Raw genomic sequence first — 11,462 nt, forward strand, 5'->3', positions numbered from 1 at the left:
TCTAAATGTCCACTGCCGCTAGTTACCGAACACATGTTCCCACAGGTAAAATTTGCATTTTTTCCCCCCAGAAACTCAAATGCTTTCATCAGGGATGGCAAACGTGTGGCACAAATACCCGTCCCTTGCTCAGTGTAGGCATTCCAATTAGATCGTGGGACTCGATCCTTTGGAAGCGAAACAGAACTCCGGAGTTCATCTTAGCCTTTCTGGCAGTCAAGGCAGGTTTTAGATTTGGGGTGCAAATCAAATGTAGGGATCATTTCTGCCTTCACCTAAAGGACTAAGGAGAGATTCTGAACACTGTGGCAAAATGAACATAACTGCCCTTGCATCCAAGAGGCACATTTCTAGAGTGGCTATCGGTATAAGCCTTTGCAAGTCTGGATACCGGTCTGAGTGCTGTGCCATGCACGGGCTGCGTGACCTTCAGCACACTCCCGAGCTTCTCTGTGCACTGCTCTTTGGTAAATGGCACTTATTTCACAATGCTTTCCAGTGGGTAGAAGTTCTCAGAACCGCCCTTGGCACACAAGAAGCTCTGATCAACCATGGTTAGCTGCAAGAATTGGGCATGACCCCTCAAATCGGAGCACACACCTAGTTCCTTGAAGGTACCTACAGACAGATGAAGAATCTTAATGAGCAGAGAGAACACACGCATGCCAACGTCTTCATCAGTTACATTAAACAAAGATGAGACTGCCCCTTGGTTTGCAATCAAGGTTACAAAATGAGACGAGGAAACGCCCCTCAAGTGCCCAGTTACTTTTGAAGAGGTAAGAGATTTTTTCATTGCATTCTTTTTGGTCTGCCAAGCCCTTAGAAAGCAGGCGGTAATCCTGCTATTAGCAGCCAGAGCCAGTGGGACGGAATGAGTGTCTGCTAGAGCACAGACTAATACAGCCCAGGCGGCACCAGCCGTAGTTTGAGCCTCCTGCCCTGTTGCAGGGACCACAAGAGGCTCAGCATCCCTGACCCAGACTGGCACTTTAGTTTTTAAGATTCCCACCAATCTACCAGCAGTGCCTGCAAGTCTCAGCGGAGAGGGGAAGCGTGCTGTGAAATTCAGCCCTGACTGTGCTCAAACGAGCCCGGGAGAAGCAGCTCTGCAGTTTCCAAAATTATTTTTGGAAATTACTGCAGCTAGAATCTGACCAAGTTCAAGGAAATGAACTAGAACTAGCGGAGAAATCAGGCTCGGTTTGTTTTTCCTTTTTTTTTTTTTTTTCCTTCCCATGTATAGGTGTGAAGGGGGGTAGTTGACACAGGAACAATGATGGATTAACTGCACATCTGGTTTGTATCCAGAAATATAATCAATTTTGAGCCTGTTAGGTTTCAGTTATTTATCAGCTTTGTATAAAAAAAAGAAAAGAAATGGAACCTGTTCAATAAAGAATTGCCAAGGACGAACTTTAAATGAATGAACTCTCAGTGTACCAAAAGCAACATTTCTGGGGGTAGTGGGGGGGGGGAGAGTAACTGAACATGACAAGTTACAAACTTTGCTAATAAAGATGTTTTTGTGCCTGTGAACCAGTCCAAAGTATTCTTTAAGTAGCAAAAAGGCAATGTCTTCAGTAAATGTGGCTGGATTATTACAATAACTTTTTAAATTGTTTCAAGCTTACTCATTTGTCAAGGTCTCCATATCTTTTCTCAATGAGAAGACAGGGATGGAACAGCGAATTCTCAAAGACGCTTGACTGTCTACTTCCTAGATTGCTGATGTCAGGCTCAAACCCATCATGGCAAGCTGGTGGTTCAGGTGTGTTAGAACAGGTAGTTGACAATACAGTTAATGTTCTCACTTAAGCAATTACACACTAGATTAAGGACTGCAACATGAGGGTGTCTTTTACGCTTTATTTTATGGTTAAATGGTGCATTTCAGGATGACAACAAACCGTAATAGTGTATTCATGTAATTTTAGGATGAAATCAATTTCTTGCAAACACAATTATTGTTATATAATTCTCCCACCTGTTTATGACTCCCTCTGAATTAAATTAAAATGCCATTTCACATTAATTTAAAATGTCATTTTCAAAAGAAGACATTTTCTATAAAGCAAAACACTGATAACAATCTCCAGAAACCAGAGTATTATTGACAAGAGATGTATAAATCTTGTTTAATAGTTACTGTTTTACACTGAAGTCGGATTTAAGGTGCAATGTGCCACCTTTGACTTCCAGTGTTTCCAGATTTTGACAAATCCAAAGTGTGTGGAGAAGAATAAACCCTTCTCTGGTTGTTCTGTAAATAAGATTGCCAGAGCTAGTGACTAAAACTACAGGATCTGCAGCGAAATTTGAATGAAATAACTTTTACTACAAGCATGTCCCCAAACTACATGGAATATAAACTAAAAAAAGGAATACCTTGTGTTATTATTATTAATTTTCCTAGTATATAATAAAATAAAATTTGAGTATAAATGGGTCTTGTGCCATATTTGGGATATGCTTATACTAAAAAGTGATCCATTGGGTATCTGAAATTCAAATTTCCCTCAGTGTCTTATATTTGCACTTGCGAAATCTGGCAACCCTCTTTGTGAGCCCTCATCAGGATGGTGTAGGAAAGGCTGTCGTTATTCTTTGGGATCCATACGTCTGGCCCTAAATCCGATTGTCTCTCAGTATGCCCATAGGCCCAGAGCTAGAAGTTAAGCCCAGGCAAAATAAGACCGTTGAGTGATCACATAAATCTTATACCTAATGACAATTTTCCTTCCAGGGATCAAGCCAAATTTGCTAAGGTCAAGCTACTTCAGTCACCGTGAAGACCATGAAGTAGAATCTTTTCAGTTCTCCTTACCAAGCCTGATCAGCTTCCTCCCTCCCCAGTCTCTCCCTGCTCGCTCACCCCTTCCTCCCCTTCTGCCTTCATCTCTTCTTCCTCTTCTCCTTTCTTCCCTTCTACCTCCCGACGCTCCTCTCTCATTCTCGCGAATAGTAAACGTGACCACACCTGCATCGTTCAGAGGAGTCTGCATTTATTGAGCCAAATATGATGCTACAGGCAAATTGTCTTAACCTCACAGCAACGCTGGAAACTAGGAATTATTTTTTTTTCTCCCATTTTACGGCAAAAACAGGCCTAGAGATGGGAAGGAAGTTAGCTGACGTCACACAGCTTGGAAGGGAGGTAGCACCTGTGTCTGCCTAGTTCTCGGTAACCGTGTATTTACTCGGAACAGCACCAAGTGAAAAAGAAGCAATAAACAAATTAATAAGGTCTATTTCCCACCCTGGTTAAGCTCACAGGTGAGTGTGGGAAAGAGAAGCTTTCAAAAATCACTTTTTTTGCGGCGTGAGACTTGTTGTCGCTATTCGAATGGCATCAAGAAAACGAGTGAGAGCAGGATAGGGGCAGACACAAAAAGCAATGTGAAGGATCCAGCCGTTTATAAAGATGATGTGTCTGCGTTTCTAATACCGTGGAGAGATATCCATACCACAGGAAGGGCATGGGAAGAATTCAGATGATAAGACAGGTGAGGAAGCAAGGCTCTGTAGCACTTGGCAAGACCGCAGAGCTGGGACCGGGCAGAGCAGCACTGCAGGGCTTCTGGACCCTGACTCCAAATTCTTGACCACGTGTCTCTGGCCTAACCTAGTAAGAGCTCCCTAGCAACGTCATTGGCGGGACGGCCCGTGACACCGCAGCAGGCTGGGTCCTCTGGTTCCCATTGAGCAGAAACTTGGGGAAATGCCAAGTTACCTTTCAAGGACCATATAGCCCTAGCACTTGTGTACCCCAAAGAGTCAGCGACTCCCTGAAGGAGATGAGGGAGTTAACGTGGATCAAATCTCCAAATGCAGTTCTACTCCGCCACTGAAAACACAACAGCAGGGGCGCCTGGGTGGCTCAGTGGGTTAAAGCCTCTGCCTTTGGTTCAGGTCATGATCCTAGGGTCCTGGGATCAAGTCCTGCATCGGGCTCTCTGCTCAGCGGGGAGCCTGCTTCCTCCTCTCTCTCTGTCTGCCTTTCTGCCTACTTGTGATCTCTGTCAAATAAATAAATAAAATCTTTCAAAAAAAGAAAAAGAAAACACAACAGCAGTAATAATGGTGTTTACGGAAAAACCCTGACAGGAAGGGGCCCAGGAATTGAACACATCACACTAAACTAATGCTTAGCAAAGGCAGTTGATAAAAATGTGATGGCCGGTGAATTACAGCGGTCCTCTTTTCTCTCCGATAATTCGGGGCAATTGCGTCCAAATGTCAGTCCACTGGTTTCCACTCTACTCCATGCCCCCATGCTGGGGTGAGTCCACTGCCTGGCATAAAGAGAAGTTTGCCATTGGAAGACAGGGGATGTACTCTGAAAAAGATCCAGGCAATTTGTGCCTCCACCATTAAAAGCAGAACTATAATGCCACTTCACAAGAGCCACTAAAGGACTCTCAGCGCGTCAGAGAACCTGCTCTAGCACTCCCTGAGCGGCCATAACAGATTAGCGGGTTAAGCTCTTCAATTCAGCCCCATGGCTGCAAAAATCACTTCTGGTGTTTCTAGAATCCGTCATATTTCTCCTTCATACTTGTAATGTTGAACGATGATACTGACAATGAGATTTTCAGCAGTGATGGGTAATCAACGCCCGCTCCCTGTAAGCACGCTCTGTACCCTTCTGAAAGTTAGCACCACTGTTTTATAGGCTGGACCTGCCCAGCTCATCTGAAAGGCAGTCCTTAAGCTTTGAACTGTTCCTATGGCATTTGAGAGGAAGTAGACATTTTTTTAAGAAAAACACGTTCAGTTTCCTCCTGTGTTTAAGGTCATATCAGCTTAGCGATAAAGATTTGTTGAGTCAACCCGGCGGAGGGGAGGGAAGAGTTACCATAGCCAAGAAAGTCAAGAGGGAGGCATCTGGCGATGTCTGCAGACATCTGGGGTTGTCTCAACTAGAGGAGGACCTGCTACTGGCATCTGGTGGATAAAGGCCAGACGCATTGCTCGGTATTCTACAGCACCCACTGTGGCCCTTACCACAAAAAATTACCCAGCCCCATATGCGAAGGGTGTCTAGGCTGAGAAACATTGAAGTCAACTGAATATGCTTATACCTTTGCCCCATGTAACCCTCAACCTCAAATGAAAATGCGCCTACCCTTCAGTCACGGCACGGAGTATAGACTGCAGTCATGACGTGACTCTGCACGGGGCCAAGGTGGCTCCCACTTGCCTTACTGACATTCTTCAAACCCATTCTTCAGGGATCCTACATCCCACTTCCCAAGTTCTGGGGGAACCTTCCATGGAAAGAAATCCTGTTTTTCTTGGCCTGGTGAGAGTCCCATTATTCAGGGACCGAAGAGGGGAAAACTTTAGTACAAGGGTACATGTTGATAGGTGGTTTTACGGGATGGGAGTTTAATGGGGACGGTGGCTTTTTACAAACTGAGCTGTGCTAAGCTATGCTATTAAAATTAGTAATTCTACAATTAAAGCCTTCTATTTCGTGGCAAATACTTGCTAAATAGAAGATTAGGCAACAGATCAGAGAATAGGAGAATTACCAAAATGGAGCTCAAATATTTATGAGAAATTTACATTTGGGAGACTTCTCTCGTTTAATCCCTGCTTCCCAAGGGAAATCCATAAAGAGAATGTGAAGAGCATGATGGGCAGAGTCTCGCCTCAACATCTACAAGCCCCTTAAGTTCGAATCACGTTGAGGTTTAGGAAAGCAGAGATCTTTGGGCTGCTACAGATACTCCGTATCATCATAAAATAAAAAGACTGACAGCATAGACCTCTTTGAAAAATTAAACTCACATTCACAATTACTTGGCCTGAGGTGTTTGCTCTGATTATCTATACTTCCGTAAGAAACAACCCAAAACGTAGTGTTTTAAAGCAGTAGCAATTATTTCGCCCCTGAATCGACATTTTGGATGGCGCCTTGCGGTGGGGGATGGAAAGTGACTCATCCCTGCTCCCCAGAATCTGGGCCTTTAACTGGAATGATTCCCGAGGGACGGCAGGGGCCCAAGCATCGGCTTCTCCACTGGGCATCTCCACGTGGTTGGTCTGGGCTTCCTTCAACATGGCAGCCTAGGGGAGTGAGGTCCTTGCAGGACGGCTCAGGGCTCCAAGAGCAAGTATTCCGAGATACCTGGGCAGAAGCTCTAAGGCTCTTTGTGACACAACCATGGAGGTGACAGAGCATCATTTCTGCCATTAGCCTGTTCGTCAAGCAAGCTGCTACTGCCCTGCCTAGATCCAAGGGCAGAGGAGTTCAACTCCACCTCTCAGTGGGGAAATCAGCAAAAAATCTGCATTCGTCTTTAACCTATCACAATATTCACTCAGCTAAATATACAGTGTTAACCATCAACGCTGGCTCAGAGAATAGTGTAAACCCAAATAACAACAGTCAGTCAGTTACTGTTTGCTTGATTCAATTAAATGATGCACGTCGGAGAAGGGACTGTTTTCTATCTAATGTTTCCTTTGCAGATTATATAGCCGCAGATTCATTGGCTAACGCTGGGCATTTATGTCAGTTTACATCTCTGATGAATATATCCTTCATGGGAAAGCTGTTTACAGGGCATTTCCCCCAGCTTCTAGGTGAGTGGAAACACCTCACACATAAACTCTCAAAACATGGAAAAATTCACTTGGTATTTGTCGACATTATTTCTAATCCTAGAACTTACTACTGCATTTTATGACATAAATTCTTTGGTTAATTTTTCATCATGCTTTTAAAATCTGTAATTAGTTCCAGAAAATAATGTATTCTACTTATCAAGTCAGAATTCGAGAGAAGGGCCTTTGCAAAGTCTTCTCTCTATTGTCATCTTGAAATGGAAGTCATACCAAAAGGACGTTTCCCCCTTCTTTAGGAAGCAACTGCAACCTCGGTACAAAAGCCTGAAATTCCTAAAATGTCAAGTAGGGAAGCGGAGGAGCTGGGATCGCCAGGGGATATGTTTTGCACTCCTAACTAAAACAATAGCAATTTAAGTAGCAATCATATAGACACTTGATGAATCCTTTTATTATCGCTGGAAGATTCCCCCTGTTGCGGCATGCTTTTGTGGGTAAAGAGCTCTATATTGGTACATGCAGCTCGTAATTATGTCAGCCTAACCACAGCTAACATTGACAGCCTAAAACATTAAAGATTTTACACTGCTAGTGCTGAATACAGCTTCTTTTATTGGCTCCGAGAACAGGTATCAATTATAATGAGGTAATAAAATTTGCAGGCACTGCTCTGATTTCTTTTCCCTCCTTAAGATAATAAGAGCCGAAAAAGGAGAAAAATCCTCTTAGCACTAACTTATCACTGATTCTTCAAAAGCTCTCACTTTCCATGGCTGGAGTGCCATAAAGCTGTTTGCTTACTTGGGTTTTCATGCTGGCAAACTCTTCCTTCCTAAGTAGAAGCTGCAAATTTCCTGAAGCACACCTTGCCAGTCAGATAGTGGAGGCTCCTGGATTAATGGTTTCCATTTGCATAACTGTAAACTTGAGGTGGCCTCCCCCAAGCCCACATCCTCTGAATTGCTCTTACTGATGAGATGCAAAATCCTCTAAAAGGGTTCCCCAACCTAAACCAATTTGTAAAGTTGTTTTGTTATTTAAAACATTAAAGAAATTAAAGTGATCGGAATATAATTAGATTAATATTCATATCTTCCAAGCTGCTTTAATTCTAATATTAAAAAGATTAAATATCCACTCAGAGGATTAAGGAAAAAGTCAAGTGGTAGCAACACATTTACATTACCTTACTGTGCAAATTATAAACCTAATTAATCTAAAGTTTCCTACAAATTGAATTGGATATTCATTCCCAGTCTAACACAACTTTGGGTACTTAAAATTCACTTCGATATTGTTTCCTTATGTGTGCACTGAGGAGCAGGGCCACGTTTCTGTGATGTATGAATCACATTAGAATGGCTTCATTTGGGTTCTAATTGGTGGAAATTAAATCTCAACATAAATTTACGTAGGGAAAAAACTAAAGACTTTGTAATTATGTATGTGTGCAATAATAAAACACACTCCGGCCTCCCAATCTAGTTGCCGTAGATAAAACAGAAAAAGCTATCCAGTTGCTTCTTTACCATAGCTCGGAGTTCATGTTTTCTGCGTACATGCCAAAGAACATCATTTGGTGGTCTCCTCCCTTTTCTGCAGTCCACAGCTAAGGGCACCTGGGGACTCTGGTGAGTAACTGTGTCCCCACCAACTTCTACCACCTCCTTCACCCCTGAAAATGTCAACCATGATCCCAGGGTGATAACCCTTGGGCAATTCCTGTATTCCCAACTCCATGCTAGATTACTGGGATGAACTATTTGCCATTAGCCATTAGAATGTGTCCCAGAATGCAGGCTTTCTATTTCCGGCACATGACAGGAGTTCATCTACCCTGACTTGAAATGAGGTGTGGCCACTCAGCTCCCTTTGACCAATGGGATCGCGGTTTCTTTCAGGCAGGCCCTTTTAGAACCGGCTTGGGCTTTGTCCTAGTCTGTCTTTCCTCTGCTATGGAAACTATCAATACTCTAGAAAGTAACTTTCCCATCAACCTAAGTCCTGGAGTAAAAAGAATGACTGACAATGGACACAGACTATGAGCAGGATAGGAAACTCTGTGGTTCAGTCCTGACACTCGGGGTGCTGTTTGTCACCTCTGCACACATAACCTATCCTGACAGATGTAGCTTCTTAGGACACGCCCGTGGGACGGGGTACTGATGTCTTCCCCATTTCACAGCTGATAAAAGGAACTCAATTTCTCTAAGCCTTTATGCCCTCATCTGTAAAATGGGAACAACACAGTCCCGTTTCCAGAGCTGCCTGGGAGGTCTGATTGAGGTCATGTACTTGCAGCTTCCTGCTCACGAAAAGCACGCGATAAATAGTAACTCTTGTTGTGTCTGCTTGTAGAGAAGTGAAACTTAGAGCACATCATTCAGTTGCTGAAATGAGAAGATGGCATTCATGGAATTTCTGGTGGAGACTGGCCAGCTGTCCACTAACCCTGCTTCCTCGCCTTCCTGGACACGCAGCAAACTACACTTCCCAGCCTCCCTGGCAGTTAGACATGGTCATGTGACTGAGTTGTAGCCAGTGTAGCTGGCAAGCATATTTCATGACCTTGATCCTTCTGGATCGAATAACATGGCAACCTTCCAAAGGTCTTTGTTGATCACGGTGAACCCACAGGATGGAAGGAGCCTGGGTTCCTGGATCACTACTTGGCAGAGAGTCACTTGCTGATGAGAACACCTGTTTTGGATTTTACGTTAATGAAAAACAAATTGGTATTGTATTTGAGACATTACACACTTATGCTGTATTACAGTCTTCTGTATACAATACAGAAAGTTCTGGTGAATCCATTTCCCAACAAAACCATCTTTTCCCATCAAAAACCAACACTCCTTCCGAAGACAAGATTTCCTCCCAACAGGTTCAAACTTCCAGCCACATACATATTAACTGATCGGCATGAAGCAAGTCAATGAGCAAGGGTGGAATTCATAGCTATTTATTTTATTGTTGTGATGATAATAAATATAATAGGTACAGCTTCCTTGGGAATAATCTTGCTATTAGTGATAATGGGTGAAAGGCTGTGGCATGTGATTTGGGTGAGTGTCCTGTGTTCATGGGGAACATTCAAGGCTGCTAATCTGGGCTGTAATTTCTCATTTCTCCTCAACTGCTTTGCTTTTTATGGAACTTATATTGATGAATGCAGGTGATAACTGTCAGTTCACCTGGTAAAGCCCAGCGTGAGAAGTTTAACAATTTATCTCATGTATCCTGAAGGCAGTAGGGGAGAGAGAGAGAGACAGAGAGAGAGAGAGAGAGAGGCTCTAGGCCTCGAACAGGTTCAGCCCACCCTTGTCTCCACACGTCCACCCTTGGCTCTCAGCTCCCCCCCCCCCCAATCTATTTTCCTCCTCGTGTTTTGCCAGATTTGTAGTTTTCTCATGGTAAATCAAATTATATCACTCCTCTTCTCAAAATGCCTCAATGGCTTCTTATCTAATTTAAATATAAGCAAGAAGTCTTCTTGGGATTTCCATTTGTCATTCTCCCGGGAGCCGTGCCTTTCGCTGTGTCATTCTGCAGTGTCCTCCCCTCTGAGTTCAGGCATGTGATACGTTTTGGGCGATGGAATGTGACAGAAAGGATGGATACACCGCTTCTGAGTCTGGACTTCAAGAGGCTTTACATATTTTGAGTTGCTTTGTTGTGCCGTGAGAAACTCGCACCTGGTCTAGCCCTGCTGGTCCCAGGAGGATGAGACACACATGGAAGAGAATCATCCTAACGAAAGCCCCCCAGCCGGGTCAGCATAGGGCAGAAGCCCCAGCTGATGCTTCAGCAAACCATCCAGCCCATGGACACAAGAGGAAGCCCCTCCGAGGGGACCGGCAAGGCCAGCAAGATGGCATAGCCACACCCAGCCTGGTTCTGCTCAGCCCCAAACACAGGAGAGAAATAAACATTTTTTGCTCTAAGCCATCGTCTGGGGCACGCTTAGTTACACAGCCACAACAACCAAAGCACTGACCTACGGTTCATTTTCTAAGCTCAAATGACTTGCTTAATCTCATCTCATTCTAAAGTTCTAATATGCTCTCTGTTTTTACCAACCACACCGGCCTTCCTTTGGTTCCAAATGTGACAAGCTTTCTCCTGTCCTGAAGTCTCTGTGCGTATAGTTGTCCCTTAATGGAGCAATGCCACTGCTCTACACTCTCCCCACATAGTTGGCCACTGCTCACCATCCGCATTTCTACTCAAACGCAGTCCAAGAGAAACCCCTACAACGATGCCATCTGAACTTGGCCTCCATGGTCACTCTCTCTGGGGCATCCTGGCGTGCTGCACATGGCTTACAGACACGGAATGCTCTGGCTCCACCTCGGGGTGTTGCATCTTCCAGGTGCCAGCCAGAGCCATCTCATCCATTAAATTCAGTTGTGCTGAACGAATTTTCTGTGTATACCCTGACGGGAAAAACCTGGCAATTGCTGCTTACATCACTACGCTTACTTTTTTTTTTCCATGTCACTTGCTACGGCCTCAAAGTATCCTTTTGCCTTAAAAAAATAATAATTTTTTCGTATAGATTGTCTGCCTCAACCCATGAGACTAAGGGCTGGCAAAATCATACCTGTTGCCTGTTCTTATAAAGTTTTATTGGCACACAGCCACGCCCACTCATTTATGTATGGCTCTTGGCTGCTTTCATGCTACAATGGTAGAGGTGCAGAGTTGTTACTGAGACTATATGGCCCACAAAGCTCCAAATATTTATTATTTAGTCTTTTCATGAAACAGTTCGCTGACCCCTGCATGAGATTATAAACTGTCGGAGGACAGAAATCTTCTTCGTTCGGTCACTTCTGTATCTCCTGCAGCTACCACGGCACCTACAATCTAGCAGACGCTCAATG

At 44.0% G+C, this 11,462-nt stretch overlaps 1 long non-coding RNA gene across 1 annotated transcript; it reads left to right on the forward strand.

Annotated features, from left to right (window-relative positions):
• Nucleotides 1-533: 533 nt before the first annotated feature.
• LOC131818540 (uncharacterized) lies at nucleotides 534-11,229 on the forward strand. Its single transcript, XR_009348870.1, has 2 exons — nucleotides 534-779; nucleotides 8,935-11,229. It is a non-coding gene; the product is annotated as an uncharacterized LOC131818540 (long non-coding RNA).
• Nucleotides 11,230-11,462: the final 233 nt, after the last annotated feature.

This window comes from Mustela lutreola, chromosome 16 (assembly GCF_030435805.1).
Source record: "Mustela lutreola isolate mMusLut2 chromosome 16, mMusLut2.pri, whole genome shotgun sequence".
Classification (NCBI taxonomy): Eukaryota; Metazoa; Chordata; class Mammalia; order Carnivora; family Mustelidae; genus Mustela; species Mustela lutreola.